This window comes from Monodon monoceros, unplaced genomic scaffold (assembly GCF_005190385.1).
Source record: "Monodon monoceros isolate NGI ecotype Baffin Bay Population unplaced genomic scaffold, NGI_Narwhal_1 Super_Scaffold_2, whole genome shotgun sequence".
Classification (NCBI taxonomy): Eukaryota; Metazoa; Chordata; class Mammalia; order Artiodactyla; family Monodontidae; genus Monodon; species Monodon monoceros.
The window spans coordinates 83,738,084-83,758,130 of NW_021703776.1; the positions used below are offsets into that span (position 1 = coordinate 83,738,084).

Genomic DNA, 20,047 nt, shown 5'->3' on the forward strand with positions numbered 1-20,047 from the left:
ACAGTGACAGTTTTACTTCTTTTCCGATTTGGATTTCTTTTATATATTTTTCTTCTCTGATTGCTGTGGCTAAAACTTCCAAAACTATGTTGAATAAGAGTGGTGAGAGTGGGCAACCTTGTCTTGTTCCTGATCTTAGTGGAAATGGTTTCAGTTTTTCACCATTGAGAACAATGTCGGCTGTGGGTTTGTCATATATGGCCTTTATTATGTTGAGGTAAGTTCCCTCTATGCCCACTTTCTGGAGAGTTTTTATCATAAATGGGTGTTGAATTTTTTCAAAAGTGTTTTCTGCATCTATTGAGATTATCATACGGTTTTTCTCCTTCAATTTGTTAATATGGTGTATCACATTGATTGATTTGCGTATATTGAAGAATCCTTGCATTCCTGGGATAAACCCCACTTGATCATGGTGTATGATCCTTTTAATGTGCTGCTGGATTCTGTTTGCTAGTATTTTGTTGAGGACTTTTGCATCTATGTTCATCAGAGATACTGGCCTATAGTTTTTGCGACATCTTTGTCTGGTTTTGGTATCAGGGTGACGGTGGCCTCATAGAATGAGTTTGGGAGGGTTCCTTCCTCTGCTGTATTTTGGAAGAGTTTGAGAAGGATAGGCATTAGCTCTTCTCTAAATGTTTGATAGAATTTGCCTGTGAAGCTATCTGGTCCTGGGCTTTTGTTTGTTGGAAGATTTTTAATCACAGTTTCAATTTCAGTGCTTGTGATTGGTCTTTATATTTTCTATATCTTCCTGGTTCAGTCTCAGAACGTTGTGCTTTTCTAAGAATTTGTCCATTTCTTCCAGTTGTCCATTTTATTGGCATATATTTGCTTGTAGCAATCTCTCCTGATCCTTTGTGCTTCTGCGGTGTCAGTTGTTACTCCTCCTTTTTCATTTCATTCTGTTGATTTGAGTTTTCTCCCATTTTTCTTGATGAATCTGGCTACTGGTTTATCAATTTTGTTTATCTTCTCAAAGAACCAGCTTTTACTTTTATAGATCTTTGCTATTGTTTCCTTCCTTTCTTTTTCATTTACTTCTTATCTGATCTTTATGATTTCTTTCCGTCTGCTAACTTTGGGGTTTCTTTGTTCTTCTTTCCCTAATTTTGGGTTATCGTGTTTTCATTGTCATTTGTCTCTAGATATTTTTTGATTTCTTCAGTGATTTCTTGGTTATTTAGTAGTGTACTGTTTAGCCTCCACTTGTTTGTATTTTTTACAGTTTTTTTCCTGTAATTAATATCTAGTCTGATAGCGTTGTGGTCAGAAAAGATACTTGATACGATTTCCATTTTCTTAAACTTACCAAGGCTTGATTTGGGACCCAAGATATGATCTATCCTGGAGAATGTTCCATGAGCACTTGAGAACAAAGTGTATTCTGTTGGTTTTGGATGGAATGTCCTATAAATATCAACTAAGTCCATCTTGTTTAATGTGTCATTTAAAGCTTGTGTTTCCTTATTTATTTTCATTTCAGATGATCTGTCCATTGGTGAAAGCGGGGTGTTGAAGTCCCCTACTATTATTGTGTTACTATTTCCCCTTTTATGGATGTTAGCATTTGCCTTATATATTGAGGTACTCCTATGTTGGGTGCATAAATATTTACAGTTGTTATATCTTCTTCTTGTATTGATCCCTTGATCATTACGTAGTGTCCTTCTTTGTCTCTTGTAATAGTCTTTATTTTAAAGTCTATTTTGTCTGATATGAGAATTGCTCCTCCAGCTTTCTTTTGATTTCCATTTGCATGGAATATCTTTTTCCATCCCCTCACTTTCAGTCTGTATGTGTCCCTAGGTCTGAAGTGGGTCTCTTGTAGACAGCATATATACGGGTCTTGTTGTATCCATTCAGCCAGTCTATGTCTTTTGGTTGGAGCATTTAATCCATTTACATTGAAGGTAATTATTGATATATATGTTCCTATGACCATTTTCTTAATTGTTATGGGTTTGTTTTTGTAGGTCTTTTCCTTGTCTTGTGTTTCCTGCCTAGAGAAGTTCCTTTAGCATTTGTTGTAAAGCTGGTTTGGTGATGCTGAATTCTCTTAACTTTTGCTTATCTGTAAAGGTTTTAATTTCTCCCTCGAATCTGAATGAGATCCTTGCTGGGTAGAGTAATCTTGGTTGTAGGCTTTTCCCTTTCATCACTTTAAATATGTCCTGCCACTCCCTTCTGGCTTGCAGAGTTCCTGCTGAAAAATCAGCTGTTAACTTTATGGGGATTCCCTTGTATGTTATTTGTTGCTTTTCCCTTGCTGCTTTTAATATTTTTTCTTTGTATTTAATTTTTGATAGTTTGATTAATATGTGTCTTGGTGTGTTTCTCTTTGGGTTTATCCTGTATGGAACTCTCTGTGTTTCCTGGACTTGATTGACTATTTCCTTTCCCACGTTAGGGAAGTTTTCGACTATAATCTCTTCAAATATTTTCTCAGACCCTTTCTTTTTCTCTTCTTCTGGAACCCCTATAATTCGAATGTTGGTGCATTTAATGTTATCCCAGAGGTCTCTGTGACTGTCCTGAATTCTTTTCATTCCTTTTTTTTTTTATTCTGCTCCCTGGCAGTTATTTCCACCATTTTATCTTCCAGCTCACTTATCCGTTCTTCTTCCTCAGTTATTCTGTTACTGATTCCCTCTAGAGTATTTTTAATTTCAGTAATTGTGTTCTTCATCACTGTTTGCTCTTTAGTGCTTCTAGATCCGTGTTAAATGTTTCTTGTATTTTCTCCATTCTGTTTCTGAGATTTTGGATCATCTTTACTCTCATTACTCTGAATTCTTTTTCAGGTTGGTTGCCTATTTCATCTTCATTTATTTGGTCTTGTAGTTTTTTACCTTGCTCCTTCATCTGTAATATATTTTTTGTCGTTTCATTTTTTTTTTTTTTTTTTTTTTGGATGGGTGGTGCTGTATTCCTGTCTTACTGGTTGTTTGGCCTGAGACGTCCAGCACTGGAGTTTGCAGGCAGTTGGATAGACCTGGGTCTTGGTGCTGAGATGAGGACCTCCAGGAAACCTCACTCTGATTGATATTCCCTGGGGTCTGAGGTTCTGTGTTAGTCCAGCAGTTTGGACTCAGAGCTCCCACCACAGGAGCTCAGGCCCAACCTCTGGCCTGGGAACCAAGATCCCACAAGCTTTGTGGTGTGGTTAAAAAAAAAAAAAGAAAGAAAGAAAGAAAAAAAGGAGCAGTATAATATCAAAGAATAAAAAATATTTTAGGAAAAATAAAACTATATTTGAAACAACTGCAACAAGGTAAAATAAAACCACAACAGAAAAAAGAAAAAAAAGGTGTGGGGGGGGAACAAGCCAAAAGGAGAGATCACTAACAAAGTATAAAGAATAAAATAAAATTAGAAAAATAAAAGATTTATCAGGAAAAGTAAAAATATAAAAGAATCAACAACAATGAATCAACAAGGTAAAACAGAACCTAATCTAAAAGAGGAAAAACGAAAAGAAAAAGAAAAAAAATAAAAGCCTTGGCTATGGGGGTGGAGTTTAGGTGGGGGGGGTGGAACTTAGGCAGGGGCAAGGTTTAGGATGGGGCAGGACCTGGGGGGGTGACATTTGAGCATGGGGCGGGGCCTCTGCTTAGGACTGGCCCAAAGGGGAGAGGCAGCATGTGGAAAGGAGGGCCTCTGGAGTGTGGAGTTCTGGAGTTTGGAGATAGGGCCCTGTGTGTGGGTGTGTGGGTAAGGTTTAGGCCCAGTGCATTGGAGGGGGTCTCCGAGTGTAGAGGTGGGGCCCTGGGTGGGTTTGCAGGGGCAGGGCTTGAGCTCTGCGCTGCAGGAGGGAGGCTCCGAGGGCAGAGGATTAGGCCTTGGAGCCGGACAGGCTCCCCAGTGCCTAAGTGGACAGTGAAAGCACTGGCCCCGTTCCCTTCTGTTCCTTTTTGCCCCCCCACCATCTCCCCCAGGGTCTCCCCCATCCCTGCTGGACCCCTAGCCACTGGACCCCTAACCATGGGTGGGTCCCGCTGGGTGCAGGAACTCCTTCCCTCCCCTAGCCACCCCTTAGGGGTGCCAGTCCCAGAGGTCCAGCCTTTACTTTTACTCCGCCTTCTCTCCCTCCCACTCCCCTCAGGACCCACATGGCTGGAGGGGGTGGGCAGAGGATCAGGCCGGGGATCTCAACAGGTTCCTGGGGGCCCAAGTGGGTAGGGGAAACCTGGCCACGCTCCCTTTTGATCCTCTGCCCTCCCAATGGTTCCCCAATTTCTCCCCTCAGGCGTGGGATCCCTTCCCCTCCACTAACCGCCCCTCAGGGGCGCCAGTCCCGTCCCGCCTCCACTTCTCCCCCTTCACTCCCCCCACACCCCACATCCTACCTCGTCTGTGGGGGCTCCTCCTGTCCCCTTAGGTGTCCATGGTCCCCCACTGGTGCCTGGTAGGTGCCCTAGTTGTGAGGAGACGCGAATTCCGGGTCCTCCTAGTACACCATCTTGACTCCACCTCTCAGTAAGTACTTATTAATAATCATTTTTACATAGTGCAGTACTGAGTGTTAGAGAGTTAGAGTTAAAAGAGGTTAGAAGATAGATAGATAGATAGATAGATAGATAGATAGATAGATAGATGAAAAATCTAGTGGCTGATAGGTGTCAGTGAGAATTGTTTGACAGTAATTGTATTACAGTATAAATGTAGTCATTTAAGCCACAGATAGGTAGTTAGACAAAACTAAATTTAAATCCGAGCTCTTTTGTTTCCCTGATGTGTGACCTTGAGCTGATTACGTAAACCATATAAGCTTCAGTTTCCTCTTTTTAAAATGGGCATAATAATACCCACCTCCCAAGGAGGAGCTGTGGGAATTAAATAAGACATAGTGTATGTAAATCAGCTAGCATGGTACCTGTACATGATAGGTAATCAGTAAACAATAGCTGTTGTATTACACCAACATGAAGGTACGTAATTTGTTCAAAGGAAGCACGAAAAGGCGAAGTAGAGTAGCCCTGTGAGTCAAGAACTTATGAATACAAATGAAAACCCACAAACCTGAAGGTTGATGCCTGGTAGAGAAGATTTGGGTGAAAATAAAAGCAGAAGTGACATTGTCACAGGAGCTTACAATAAGGCAGCTGGCTAGTTGTCTTGCCTTTGCCAGCTGCTGGATTGTCTAAGGAGCTCTGCCTATAGGTCTAATTCTCCAAGTTCCCCAAGACTTAAATGCCAGTTTTGACTAGGGAGAAAGTGTGTCATCAGTATCAGCCCCAGCATCGTGCTTCCTTCTAGCCAGGTCAGCTGTGAGCTTTGGATACCTGCAGGTCCCTCCTATTATGCCTCCCACTCCATGTTTGTCCAATTCTGGGCTTCCACCTTAACCTCCACACCTTCAGTCTCTGCTCATTCTGCCTTGCATCCAGGCTTCCTGTAGATTTGGGACACTCTCTTGAACCCTGGTCTTTTTGACCATGATTCTGATGTCTTGTTTAATACAGAGGGCTGTATTAAATACAGAATACAGAGGGCTGTATTCTGCTGTTCACACCCCTGCCGTGATCTCCTTAAACTATGATACACCCGTGCCTCAGCCTTCATGCTGGACTTCTTAGTATTAATAGCTTCTTGAACTTCACCTTGGTAAGAGACATCAGGTCTTGAACAGCCCAGCTGCCCTAATCCAAGCCAGCTTCTGTATTCACAGCCCATGCCCTGAAGAGAGCTCTCCACTCCCTTCGGGGCTCATGCTGTCTCTCCACTGGCCATGTGTTGTCAGCTAGTTCTAGCATGCTTTGTGATCCTGTTATGGCCACATCAATAATGCTTTCCCAATACAAATGACAGAATTAATAGCACAGGGCCACAATGTAGGGGTAATGGAGAACTTCAACATCTACTGACAAGCTCATTCTGCTGAAAAGTGAACGTCAAAGTTGGCATGACTTAAATTTAAACTAATTGCTTATTGAAAAGGTACTATTCTATGCTTAATTCTAACCAGCTAAGAAGAATGTGTTGGTGAAGTGGAAGTGACAGACAACTTAAAGTGACCACAGTATCCTTGAATTTGTAGTAGCCAGAGAAGGCAATTCTTCACTTGCTAACCGGATACAAAGAAAACTTGAGCAAGTTAAGAGATATGGACATAAGGCTCTATCTGGCCAGGAACTAGGAAAGAAAGCTCAAGAGGAGTAAAGTGACTTGAAATTTAAATTCTTATGAAGCCAGTGATTTCAATAAAGAAAAGGGAGCATCTAAAAAAGATCAACGTGGCTGCTCAAGAAGTGTTCTGATTAGCTCGTATTTTTAAAGGACATGTACAAAAATAGATAGCAGGAGGGGGAGGCCTCACTCTAAAGGACTCAGACCTGTGAAAATAATGCCAGAGGACTTAAAGTCCAGAGAAAACTAGACTCTGGGAAAAGTACTGAAGACAATTTTTGTTTGTTTTTTGCTTATGGATATAGTAAGAATAATAATAAAGAAGGGATAGCACAACCCAACTACTGAATGGGGCAGACTGTCTGATGTTAATAGGTAGCTAAAAACCAAAATCATTCAATTATAGCATTTACTAGATGCTAAGGTACAAGGCTTTTCCCACACATTTTTAATAATTCTAAAATCAGAAAGTGTCTTCAATAGATGTATTTAACGTGGTAGTGTTTTGTGGGGAAGGCTCTAAAAACAGTAAGTGATGGTGTATCATACAAGGAGTTGAAGAATAGAAGAGCAGCAAGTACTAGAGACAGGACTGAGACAAGAGAGGATAGCTGTGGTCAAAACCTCTAAGAAAGGGTAAAAAGAGACTTCTCTGGGCCCACAGAAGCCAAGTCACTGTACAGATATGTCACAGAGGCAGGGAGGATGATGTCTTTGTCAGTTGGAGCTGCTATAACCAATACCATAGACTGGGTGACTTGTACAAAAAACGTTTACTTCTCTGTTCTGAAGGCTAGTAAGTCCAAGCTCAAGGTGCCAGCAGATTTGGTATCTGATGCAGATGAGCACCTTCTTGTATCCACACATAGAGAGAGAGAGATCATCTCTCCTTATAAGGGCACTAATCCCATTCATGGGGTCAGATAATGGCTTGCCCTGGGCAGGACATTTTGAACTGTGCCTGGCACACAGCACATGAGTACTATTGTGTCCTGCCTCTTCTGAATCACTGCTGTAGTCGACATAAAGCCCCAGTTCTCCAAAGTCCAACTTAGTTAGCTATAGTTAGCCCTTGGAGGGCTCCTCTAAGAAGATATTTAGGTCAAGATATAGGTCTCAGGTCACAAACCAGGAAAAGACATTGCAAAGTGGTATAAGACTTCTAGATTTAAAAAAAAAAAAAAAAGACAGGAATGGTCCAAATAAGTAACCAGAAAACAAAGTAGCCAGGAGACAGAGACTTTGCCAGAATGAATTCAGGGGAGAATTGGAGCTGTGGTCTTATTTCTTCTACTGAGTCTATGTAACCTGTTTAAAAGAAGGAATTCAGAGAACCTATAGATTAGTTGGCCATGGAGGAAATTGTCCCAGTCACATATGATTAGACTTTTAGAAACTGTGATGTGCCCAGGTGGTCCCTATGCAACTGGAATGTAAGGGGTTTAGTACCTAAGGAAGGGACCGTGTCCCTTCATGATTTTAACTCTAGTTTCTATTGCATTAATGGTGGTAGAACAAATGTTTTCAAATGGCAGAGGATTTGTCGTTTTCTATCAAAAGCAATGATCTTGATACTTAAAGATGTAGTCCTTACCTTAGTTGTCTTCTCACATGAATCCCTCTTTCTCAGCTGCCCTTTCTGTAGGACATCCATGTAGTTTTGAGAAAGCTGACTCCACCTTTATCACCAGAAGATAGCGCATGTGGTCCAGACTAAGTCAATGAGTGAATTTCATCCCCTTGGCCCCAGTGACCACTTCATGTATGGGCATGTAACCTAAGTCAGTCCAATCAACGAAAGAGAATGTCAGGATTTTTGTGCTAAGGCAAAGACACTTTCCTCTAGAAGTGAATGCAGAAGCATGTAACCTGGGAGTTCTTGGACACCATCTAGGGACCAGGAGGGGAGAGTCTCCTGGGAGAGTCTATTGAGAATGGAGCTGTCACCAGGGACTAAAGCAAAGAAATGAAGAGGGAACCATCAGGTCCTCTCCACATTGTGTGAGCCACCTAACCATACATGGCCCTGAAGCCTTTGAACTTTTCTACTAACAGGAGGCAATAAATTCAATATTTTGTTTAAGCCAATTTGAGTTAGATTTCTCTTTCTTGAAACCAAAGCATCATCTCTGATTCAAAAGGATAGAACAAACATGATTAAGAAGGAATGGGGGACTTCCCTGGTGGTGCAGTGGTTAAGAATCCACCTGCCAGGGCTTCCCTGGTGGCGCAGTGGTTGAGAGTCCGCCTGCCGATGCAGGGGACACGGGTTCATGCCCCAGTCCGGGAGGATCCCACATGCCGCGGAGCGGCTGGGCCCGTGAGCCATGGCTGCTGAGCCTGCGCATCCAGAGCCTGTGCTCTGCAACGGGAGAGGCCGCAACAGTGAGAGGCCCGCGTACCGCAAAAAAAAAAAAAAAAAAGAATCTGCCTGCCAATGCAGGGGACACGAGTTCAAGCCCTGGTCTGGGAGAATCCCACATACCACGGAGCAACTAAGCCCATGTGCCACAACTACTGAGCCTGTGCTCTAGAGTCCACAAGTCACAACTACGGAGCCCGAGTGCCACAACTACTGAAGCCCGCGCGCCTACAGCCGGTGCTCCACAACAAAAAGAAGCCACCGCAATGAGAAGCCTGTGCACAGCAACAAAGAGTAGCCCCTCTTCTCTGCAACTAGAGAAAGCCCACGCACAGCAACAAAGAGTAGCCCCCGCTCTCCACAACTAGAGAAAGCCTGTGCGCAGCAATGAAGACCCACTGCAGCCAAAAATAAATAAATAAATGAATGAAATTTATAAGAAAAAAAAAGAAGGAATGGAATAAATTTCCAATGGATTAAAGAGTTAAATATGAAAAATGACCCATACAAGAGAAGTGATATGTCTTGAAAAGATGAAAGTGGTGTAAGCATTTCTTGACCTTAGAGTGGTAAAAATCTGAGTGAAAAAATAAAGGTTTATGATTTGTAAAAGAAAAACATTTATAGATTTGACTACTTAAAACTTTTTAGTTTATGTAGATGAAACAGTACCACAAAAAAAATTAAAATATAAATGAGAGCTAGAACTTTTGCAACTAGATATATATGTGACAAAGGGTAGTGGCCTTAATGTATAAAGAGCTCTTACAAATTTATAAGAATAATACAACATTTCAAAAGAAGTGTGGGTAAAGAACACGAAAGCCATGTGGGTAAAGAACATGAAAAGGCAAAAGAATAAAAGGAATTCGATTGGTCCAGTCTTAGTAGTAATTAAAGGCAGACTGGAATGGATCAAGTGAAGACTCCATAAGTAGAAATATAAAGTAAAACCAGATGTCTTTGTACCTAACAAATTGTCAAGAACTTTAAAATGATAACTTCCATGAATAAAGATTCAGGGAAATAAACACACTTATACAATATACATGCTTATACAATATGGGGCATGTAAATTGGTTCAAGCCTTCTAGAGAGCAATTTGGCATTGTGTATAAAAAAATTTTAATGTGTGCAAACTATTTAACACAGTAATTTCATTTTTAAGACTTCATCCTAAGAAAATAACCAGAAACACTCCAAAATTTAATGTAGAAGAATATTTAGTAGAGCATGCCTTCTTTATAATATTGAACACTTGGAGATAACCTAAGGGTCCAAAAAGAAGTATTCTATAAATTGTAATATATTCCTTTGATGAAATCTTTGCATCCAGTAAAAAGAAGATTATGGAAGATGTCATGATATCAGAAAATGTTGGTAATTTATTTTTAAATATATCTGCTCAGAAAAAAAGACTGGATGGATACACAGAAAAATATTGTTAGTGGTAATATCTCAATAGTGGACTTACAATTGATTTTCTTCTTCATGAGTTTTGAATATTTTAAATCCACTTCAGTAAGTGACCATGTTGTGAATATCTTTTTAGGCACTGAAATGCCAAGCCCAATGCTCTAGACAGAGCAGGCACTCAACAAATATATGGTGAACTGTTCAGGATGATCAATTGCTAGTTAAAAATGCAACAAGGTTGTCTTGTGCGGTAGTGAGCTCACAAGAGTTGTTTAAGCAGAAACTAGCTGGCTGTCTGTTATACTAAAGACTTCCATTTCATAAAAAAAATTTCTGTACCTTGCCCAACTCCATTTTCTTCCCAGCCATTACCTGCTTCCCTTACAGCCAGACTTCCAAGAGGAGTCTTCACTTGATCCGTTCCAGTCTGCCTTCTAATGCTGTAAAAACTGTGTTCATCAGATCTAATTACCAAACCTTATCACTCATCCTACCCCAGAGAGAACTGTTGATCATTTCCTCTTTGAAGGTCTCTTCTCCCTTTACTTGCAGACCTCTGTCCCGTTCTTACGCTATCTCTCTGCTCCTTCCCAGTCTCCTCCCGACTCCTCTTCCTCTGACAGCTGCCTGCATGCTTTTTTTTTTCAAGGTCTTGGCACTCTTCTCACTGTATGCCCTCCTCAGGGTATCCCATCCATTCTGAGGACTTAACTACCAGTGGACACTGACTTCTGAACCTATATATTCAGTCCAAACTTTTCTCCCAATCTGCAGACGTGTCTTTCATTTGCCATTGGATGTCCTATAATCACTGCAAATTTAATATGCTACTCATCCTCCTCCCCCCACCTTCTTGCTCTCCTTCTCTTATTTAGCTTAGTTAATATCATTACACTTCAACCTTGGCCTCTCTCCCCTACTCCCAAATGCCTATCTAATCAATAACTATGTCCTCAATGCTACTTCTAAATCTCCCTTGGATTTGTCACTACTTTTCATCCTGTTGCTGCTATGGTGATTCAGACCATAATCCTTTCCTTAGACTATTACAGTGATCTTCTAATTGGCTTTCTTGGCTCCAGTCTCCCCTTACTCTAGTTCAGCCGTCATCTTGCTACTAAATTTTTATGTATTTATTTTTAATATGAATAATCACATCCCTTCCCTATTTAGGAACCTCTGATACCTTTCATACTTATTGTCTTCAGGGGAAAGTCCAAGTTCCTTAGCTGTAAATCAAGGTTCTTCTCAATATGGCTACATCCTACCTTACCAGTTATTTTCAGCCCACACCAGACTTCCCTCTCTTCTCTGAACACAGTTTGCCTCTTCACACTTTTGTGCCTTTCCCCATCCTATTCCCCTAAGTATCTTCTCTCCTCAGCCAACTCATTTCCTCCTTCAGTGCCCAACCCAAACTTCACTGCCTCTAGGAAAAGAAACCCCCTCTGCAGCTTCCAAGTCAGACATTAGGACAAAAGATATGGTATTTAAAGCAGTGGATCATATGATATCGCTTATATGTGGAATCTGAAAAAAAGAGTACAAATGAACTTATCTACAAAACAGAAATAGAGTTACAGATGTAGAAATCAAACTTAAGGTTTTCAGGGGGTAAGTGGCGGGGGGATAAACTGGGAGATTGGGATTGACATATACACACTACTATATATAAAATAGATAACTAATAAGGACCTACTGTATAGCCCAGGGAACTCTACTCAATACTCTGTAATGGCCTATATGGGAAAAGAATCTAAAAAAGAGTGGATATATGTATATGTATAACTGATTCAATTTTCCGTACACCTGAAACTAACACAACATTGTAAAGCAACTATACTCCAATAAAAATTTAAGAAATAAAATAAAATAAAGCAATGGACTGGATGGGAAATTGCAGAGGACTAAGCCCAAGGGGACTCCCAGCATTCAGAAATCAGGAAGGACCCACCAAAAGAAACTGAGAAGGAATAAACAATGAAGTAGAAGGAAAGCCAGTGTGGTGTGGTGGAAGCAAAGTGAAGAAAATGTTTCAACAGAAAGGAACTAATCATTAGTGCCAAGTAGCTGCTGAGAGGGCACTAAGGTGAGGATGGACAACTGACCACTGGATTTGACAACAGAGAGGTCACTGCAACCTTCACAGTTGTGTTTGCAGTAGTAGAATGGGGGACAAAGGCTGACTGGATTGGCTTCAGGAGAGTCTGAAATGAGGAAGTTGATGTTCTTTGAATGGGTGAAGTAGTAGATGAATGAAGAAATAATGTCTTAGAGGGACTTCCCTGCCGGTCCAGTGGTTAAGACTCCATGCTTCCAATGCAGGGAGCGCAGGCTCGATCCCTGTTCGGGGAACTAAGATCCTACAAGCCGCGTGGCGTGGCCAAGTTAAAACAAAAAAAAAGATATCTTAGAGAGGATTCTATAATTGGTCAGGAACCAAAATAGATTAGTTATTTTGAACTCTTAGAGTCTCTGAAAAGTTTCCAAATAGAAACAAGGATGCAATTTGGTGGTGCAAAGTTTTTCTTAAGTGACAAGGGAATTCAGAGTAGGATTACCAAGGCAGCAGGGTTAGTCTAGGGAAGGTTCTATGTGAGTTCTCTGTAATGGTTGCATTTTATCTATTACTGACCTGGTTCACAAAGGCCTTCATGCAGGACTTCTCAGAATCTTCAGGGAAGAGCTGTCCCTGCAGGCACTTGGGTGTAGAATTTTCAGAGACTATTTCCAACACCTCCTGCTGGTGTGTAGAGGTGCTGATAAGTCTATAAGGCTGGCTCTCATGCTTTTGGAGGCTGGGCAGCACCAAGGCTGAATGGTTGGGAAGAGGTAAACAGGAAATATCTGACTCACACAATGTAGTGCATTTGGAAATGCTGTATTTGGAAGTATTTCTATATAAAAATCTTATACTGAAATCATAATGGAGGTGGACTAAATACTCACCTACCTATATTTGATGAATAGGTAGAGGCTGTTCTTACCTGCCGCCTCCTAGAGATGAAATACGGAGAATACAAACTTTGGGTAGACCAGACCCAAGCTTTGATTTTGTGCTGTTACCTATGTGACATTTTTCAAACTGTTAGAGTTTCAAAACGTACTTTGATACAGATCCCATGTAGAATGTGTTTTTACTTACATGACTGAAGACAACCCATGGACCATATATTTCCCTTTATACAATTATTTATGTTGACATCTAGGGCCTGGATTATGGAATATAACCAGTTATAGAATATTGAAGAACCTCCTGTTATACCATGTTTCCTGTGGTTCCCCAAATGCACAGGATGGTCTTATATGTGCCTTTGCTTGTGCTGTGCCCTCTACCTGGGATACCCAAATCCCCTTCTTCCTGGCATGCTCAGATCTAAGAGGCCTTTCTCACCCTCTCAGACAGAGATCAATCCCCTCTCTGTTGTCCCCACACTACTTTCATGTGTCACTCCATCTCTACACCAACCACACTTAACTACAGCTGTTTACACTTCCGGCTCCCTCATTGGGCTGAGTTTCCTGAAGTCAGTGATTTTGTCTTCCTCTTCTATCTTTTACATCTAGAGTAGTGTTTGCACATTTTGGACACACAATCCATATTTGTTGAATGGATGCATGAGTGCTTGAGAGTATGAATAAATGAATGAGTGGATGAATACATGAAAAGATTAGAAAAATGTTACCCCACAGATGGAAGCTCATACAAACATGAAAGTGTCAATGACTTTACATATACACAGAATTAGTGCATGGAATGGTACTTTCCAAGTACAATTGAGATGACAAGGTTACTGTAGCATAATGCATGTAAAGAGGAGAGTGATACACACAAACGACTCGTAATGTGTGTGGCACAAGGTGGTGAGCACTGTGCTGATTAAAATGAGCTGGGTGGGCTTCCCTGGTGGCGCAGTGGTTGAGAGTCCGCCTGCCGATGCAGGGGACACAGATTCGTTCCCCGGTCCGGGAAGATCCCACATGCCAAGGAGCGGCTGGGCCCGTGAGCCATGGCCACTAAGCCTGCGCGTCCGGAGCCTGTGCTCCGCAACGGGAGAGGCCACAACAGTGAGAGGCCCGTGTACTGCCAAAAAAAAAAAAAAATAATAAATAAATAAATAAAATGAGTTGGGTGATAGGAATTGATTGGTTTTCATCTAGATTTGGGAGAGAGATTTGATCTGTGGAACAGAATGAACATTTTGGCCCATGTGATTTCTTTTTTTCTTTCTTATTTTATTTTATTTATTTTATTTTTGGCTGCATTGGGTCTTTGTTGCTGCGTGCAGGCTTTCTCTAGTTGCGGTGAGCGGGGGCTAGCGGTGCACATGCTTCTCATTGTGGTGGCTTCTCTTGTTGCGGAGCATGGGCTCTAGGCGCACGGGCTTCAGTAGTTGCAGCACGTGGGCTCAGTAGTCGTGGCTCGCGGCTCTAGAGCACAGGCTCAGTAGTTGTGGCACACGGACTTAGTTGCTCCACAGCATGTGGGATCTTCCCCGACCAGAGCTTGAACCCGTGTCACTTTCATTGGCAGGCAGATTCTTAACCATTGCGCCACCAGGGAAACCCCTTGTGATTTCTTTTAAGCAAGGTATTTTTCATCTTAAAATTTAAGGGCAAGGTACACCTTAATAAGCTTGTTTATCTAAAGCATGGCTTCATTGTAAAACAAAACAAAAAAAAGAAAAGGAAAAACCAGCTATTACACCTTTAAAATGGAAGTTACATTGAACTAGTCATTTCATTCCCGCATGCCTCAGTTTCTTCTATGCATACTTTGTATGCATGATGATAATAAATGATAATAGCCCTTACTAGTATTTACACTATAAAAGGGCTGTTAATGTAAATTAGATAGTATAAAATGGGTTATGATGTCTTCTTTGAAAGACAAGCACTATACACAAATGGTATATTATTATTTAGTTTTTCCTTTTCAATCTCGTTAAATGAGAATTAGATGAAAACTCTGCCCCTTAAGCAATACCCAGTGGGTAAATGATTATTGAGTTGAGTAAAATGAAAAAAAAAATCTTCAGCTGAAAAGTCAGTTTGTGCAGCTTAGCTGGTCTGTGCACAAGACAAAAATATTGTCTTTATCTGATGTTTACCACTGCTTTTTATCTCCTCTCTGTGCCGTAATCACAAACTGAAGACAGTTAAGCCTTTCAGTTCAGTCATAGTGTGCATTTTAGAGAACACAGATATCCTGGAATGATTACAATTGAGAAATAATGTTTCATTTAATCAAGCCGTGTGGCCAGTTTTGCTATTGATTTAGGGCTAATTCAGCTACTAGTTCTTAGGTTCGGGGTAGCTATCACTGCAACCTTTTCGGGTTAGTTACTGCCATTGCCTCTGTGCGCTCCCTGTTTGCACCATCCAGGCCAGAGCTTCCTTATCTTCTCCTTGGAATACAGGTTACTAAGAGGGGTTGAGGGTATAAGATTTTGGGAGTCGTCGTGAATGTCAGAAATGTCACTTTGTTGTCATGAAGGGGCGAGAACTGAAACAACGCAGTGGAGGATTCAGGATAACAGAGCTGGTGGTGCTAGGGCCACCTGTCCAGCACAGCTATGCCTGGCCTCTCTGTGCATAATAGCTCCAGCCTACTTCTAGTTCCTGGTCCCTGTTCTCTGACTGCTCCCTGCTCCTCCTCTCTCATCCAAACCCCTTACGGTGTTCACCCATTGTATCTAGGCTCACGTTCACTCCCTAGGACCAACCTCAGCACTGCTGGTAGTTGTGATCATCTGTTTTCCCCCAACCCAAATCCAGAGATTTTGGCTTCTGGATTTTGCTCTCAGAGATGACCCCTGCCTAGCCAGCTGTGGGCCAGCTATCTGCTCTAAGGTGACCAGACTCCTCTCCCCTCCCTCTGACTGGTCCCAATACATGAGCTATGGCAATAGGTGTGACAGTTGTGTCTGATCAGGTTTTTATCAATACCCACGAAGGTCATTTCATTGGTGGGCTGCTCAGAGAGGTCAGAGCCCAGGAAGCCTGTGTGAAGTTTAAAGGCCTAGAGAAGGGGCAGGTGCAGAAGAAGAGTACAAAAGGCAGATTTGGTTTACTGGACAGTTTTAGCCACTTCCAGCACCAGTTGCAAGACCCCAGCCCAACACAAAGGCCATGCCTACCAAGAGCATCGCCCTGTGGTAACCAAGCTAATGTAAAAGTGGTGAGGGAGGGCTTCCCTGATGGCGCAGTGGTTGAGAGTCCGCCTGCCGATGCTAGGGGACGCGGGTTCGTGCCCCGGTCCAGGAAGATCCCACATGCCGCGGAGCGGCTGGGCCCGTGAGCCATGGCCGCTGAGCCTGCGCATCCAGAGCCTGTGCTCCGCAACGGGAGAGGCCACAACAGTGAGAGGCCCACGTACCGCAAAAACAAACAAACAAACAAAAAAAGTGGTGAGGGAGCCTTCGTAGTGGCACCATTTCCCTACCTTTGGGAAGAAAATCTAGGGATTATATCTTCTACTTTTAAAGCAAATTGTTTAAAACAGTTGTCTACATTCAGGTTCCATTTATTCCTCAGCTTGCTGTGACCTGCCTTCTGCCTCCACTGACCCCGCTCTCACCCAGCTGGTCAAATACCTCCTTGATGCTCCCTCTATAGGTGCTCCTCAGACTTTTCCTACTTGATCTCTTGACAGCATTTACCTTTGTTGACCATAACCTACTTGTTGAAATGTGCTTTTCCCTTGTTCTGTATGGTATCTCACTCTTTTTGTACCCTCTGGCTGTACTTTTTTCAGGGATCCTTTCTCTGCCCATATATATTTTTTTAATTAATTAATTTATTTATTTTTTGGCTGCGTTGGGTCTTCGTTGCTACGCGCAGGCTTTCTCTAGTTGCGGTGAGCGGGGGCTACTCTTCGTTGCGGTACGCAGGCTTCTCATTGCGGTGGCTTCTCTTGTTGCGGATCATGGGCTCTAGGCACGCAGGCTTCAGTAGTTGTGGCTCACGGGCTCAGTAGTTGTGGTTCACGGGCTTCGTCGCTCTGTGGCATGTGGGATCTTCCCGGACCAGGGATCGAACCCATGTCCCCTGCCTTGGCAGGCAATTCCTAACCACTGCACCACCAGGGAAGTCCCTCTCTGCCCATGTTTTAAGTTTTGGTGCTCCTCTGGGTTCTCTTCTGAGCCCTTTTCTCTTCGGTGACACTCGCCCTGTGTATCGCTTTCATCCCCTTGGATTCTATTGTTGCCTACCGTGTACTGATGCTTCCTAAGCCTGTATTCTCAGACTTCAAGATCAACCTGCCTACTCGTGCCCGGAGAGTATTCCCCAGGCATTACAAATCAAACACAACCACGGCTGGTCTCATCCCTTTAGTAAGTGTCTTAGTGAGTGATGTCACTGTCCACCCAGCTGTTCAAGTCAAAAACCTGAGTGGCAGTTTTGACTTCTTTCCTTCAAAACTCCAGCATTTAAGCAATCAGAGATTTCAGTAGATTGTACCTCCTCTATGACATAGCTTGTAAGGCTCTGTATAAATTGGTTCTGTTTACCTTTCCAGTCTCATCTCTGACCATGCTGTCTCAGCTATCCTGAACTGTTTTCAGTACTCAGATAATCAGTGATTTCTGTCACCTTCAAAACGTGCATCCTTCATTGAAACAGATCTTCCTCCACTGAAACAGATCTGCCCCACCTCTTTATTTGACTAACTCCTTGTACCTTGGAAGTCTCCACGTAGAAGTTACTAGCTTCCAGTTCTCGCAAATTCCGGGTTAGATGTCCCTCCTAGAGCTCTTGGTACTCTTCTCTTCATAACACACTGCTTTATCGGAGCTGCCTTTCCAGTTTCTGCCTTGCCCTCTACTGCAAGCTCTACTGGAAGGTTTCTGTAAGCAGGAACCATGTTTATCCTATTCACCTTTGTACTCGTAGCACCAACAAAGTATCTGGTACAAAATAGATGCTCAGTGAATGAAAATAAATATTAGAAGTATCACTGTGAGAGTAGAAAATAAATTTCCAATCAGAGGTTGCAATTAGGATTTTACAAAACAAAGATTTATCAAGTCCCTCTAACATCAAAGGGATTTGAAGATTATCTAAAACTATTCAGAAGAATTTATCAACATTAGAATCATGAGCAGAGAGTAGTTAATAGAGGTAGATTTCAAATCTGTCCCTTATGGGCTTCTTTTCTAGAGTTCAATATCCAGACTCTCTGAGCCATGTTTTGGGGTCACCCAAGCATTCCATCCTCCTGACTTCCCATAAACTTTTGGATTCATAACCCACTCCATACTTGAGAACATGGGGATTGGGATAAGGTAAGTGTTAGCTTTTGTTTTTTCCTCTATTATTTCACTTTCAACCATATACTATACTTGTAGAGCAACAATTTTTAGTCTCTCTCTGGAGTCTTGATCAGGAGGTATGACCAGCTCCCCTGCTAGTCTAGCTGGCCTCACAATGTTTGAATACCCTATGCATATGAAGAAATGTTGCAAAGTCTCTTGAGGTATTATGTCCTTTCATATTTTCTTTTTTATTTCATGGCTATCTAAATTCTTTATCATCGTTCTATTGATTTTTCCTAATATGATTCCACACAGAAAAAAGTGAGTTTTGAGAAACCAGAAAGACTTGCTTCCCACTCGGGGACACCTTTTGGGCCAGATGCACAGTAAGAATGCAGGGCATGAGCAGTGCAGTCAAACTTCACAAACAACTCTGCTTTAGCCACACTGCATATGGGTAACTGCTCACTCCACCTCCACTGTCAACATTCGTGAACCCCCTCCCTGCTTTAGTTTTTCATTTAAAAAAGACTTATTATTATTTATTTATCTTCATATTTATTTATTGCTTATCCCCTAACTAGAATGTAAGCTTTATGAGGACAGGGATATTTTTTTGGTTCACCACTATATATGCTCAGCACTTGGAACAATAACTGGTACATGGTAGGCACTCAATAGATATTGTTGATTGAATGAATGGTGTCTTTTAAAAAAAATTTTAAGAGGCTGATGCACACCCAGGCCTCTAGGGATCTAATGCAAATCTGGTTTGCGGCTTTGTTGCCCTTAACACTTTGATTGATGGCTAAGATATAACATTGACCGCTGCTGAACGAATTTACAGATGATACACAGCTAGAAAAGATAACAAATAAGTTGGATGATGCAATCAGGATTCTCCTCCTCCTTATCAAATCCTGAAAAAATATAATAATGAATCACATCTAACAATACAAAGTTTACCAGGGACAAATATAAAGTACTCAAAGATCTCCAAATTCAATTGTACAAGTACAGGTTGGGGACAAGGTGACTTACAATAGCTCACGTCGGAAGATTTAGAGCCTTCTGTTGATTGTGAATAGATGATGAGTCAACACAGTGTGATGTAACTTCCACAAAAAGAAAATCAATCTTTTGTTGTATTAAGAGAAATACAGTGTTCAAGTCGGGGAGTAGTTCTCTAGTTCTCACTAGTGATCAGGTCACATTTGCTCTGTTTTATGAATTCTGATCTTCAGCCTTTAAGAAAGACATTGATAAATAAAAGGTTATTCAAGAAGAGTAAAAAGGGTAAAATGGGATCTTGTAATCAGTGTCATATCAGAAATGATTAAAGGATCTAAGAGTCGGTGTGGGTGTGTGAGGAGGACGGTGATAGCTAGCACATGTAGCTGCCTTCCAAAGTTAAAGGGGCTGTCCTGCAAGAAGAGATTAGATTTCGTCTGGGTAATCCCAAATGACAGATGGAAGACCCTTGAGTAGAAGATGTAAGTATGTATATTAAAACCTGTTAGAATTTATCAACAATTCTGTTTTGCCCAGTAATCAAGTGGACAACTGGTGGAGGTTGTAAGTTCCCTGACCCTGGTGGTATTCAGGCAAAAGCTGGGCACTCATGCCTCATGTCCTGAATACACTTGTGATGGAAGTTCAAACACTACAGTGAGGGATTGGGTTAATCACAATAGCAAACACATACTAAGTGCTTACTCTATGGTAGGTACCATAAAAAGTGATTAATGTGGGTTATTTTTTGGCTGCGTTGGGTGTTCGTTGCTGCGCACAGGCTTTCTCTAGTTGCGGCGAGCGGGGGCAACACTTTTGTTGTGGTGCATGGGCGTCTCATTGTGGTGGCTTCTGTTGTTGCCGAGCA

At 41.9% G+C, this 20,047-nt stretch overlaps 1 long non-coding RNA gene across 1 annotated transcript; it reads right to left on the minus strand.

Moving 5' to 3' along the window:
• Positions 1-5,962: 5,962 nt before the first annotated feature.
• LOC114901683 lies at positions 5,963-19,398 on the minus strand. The gene is made up of 3 exons (XR_003795252.1): positions 19,210-19,398; positions 12,546-12,724; positions 5,963-7,909 (listed from the first exon to the last, which is right to left on the minus strand). It is a non-coding gene; the product is annotated as an uncharacterized LOC114901683 (long non-coding RNA).
• Between the last annotated feature and the right edge of the window lie 649 nt (positions 19,399-20,047).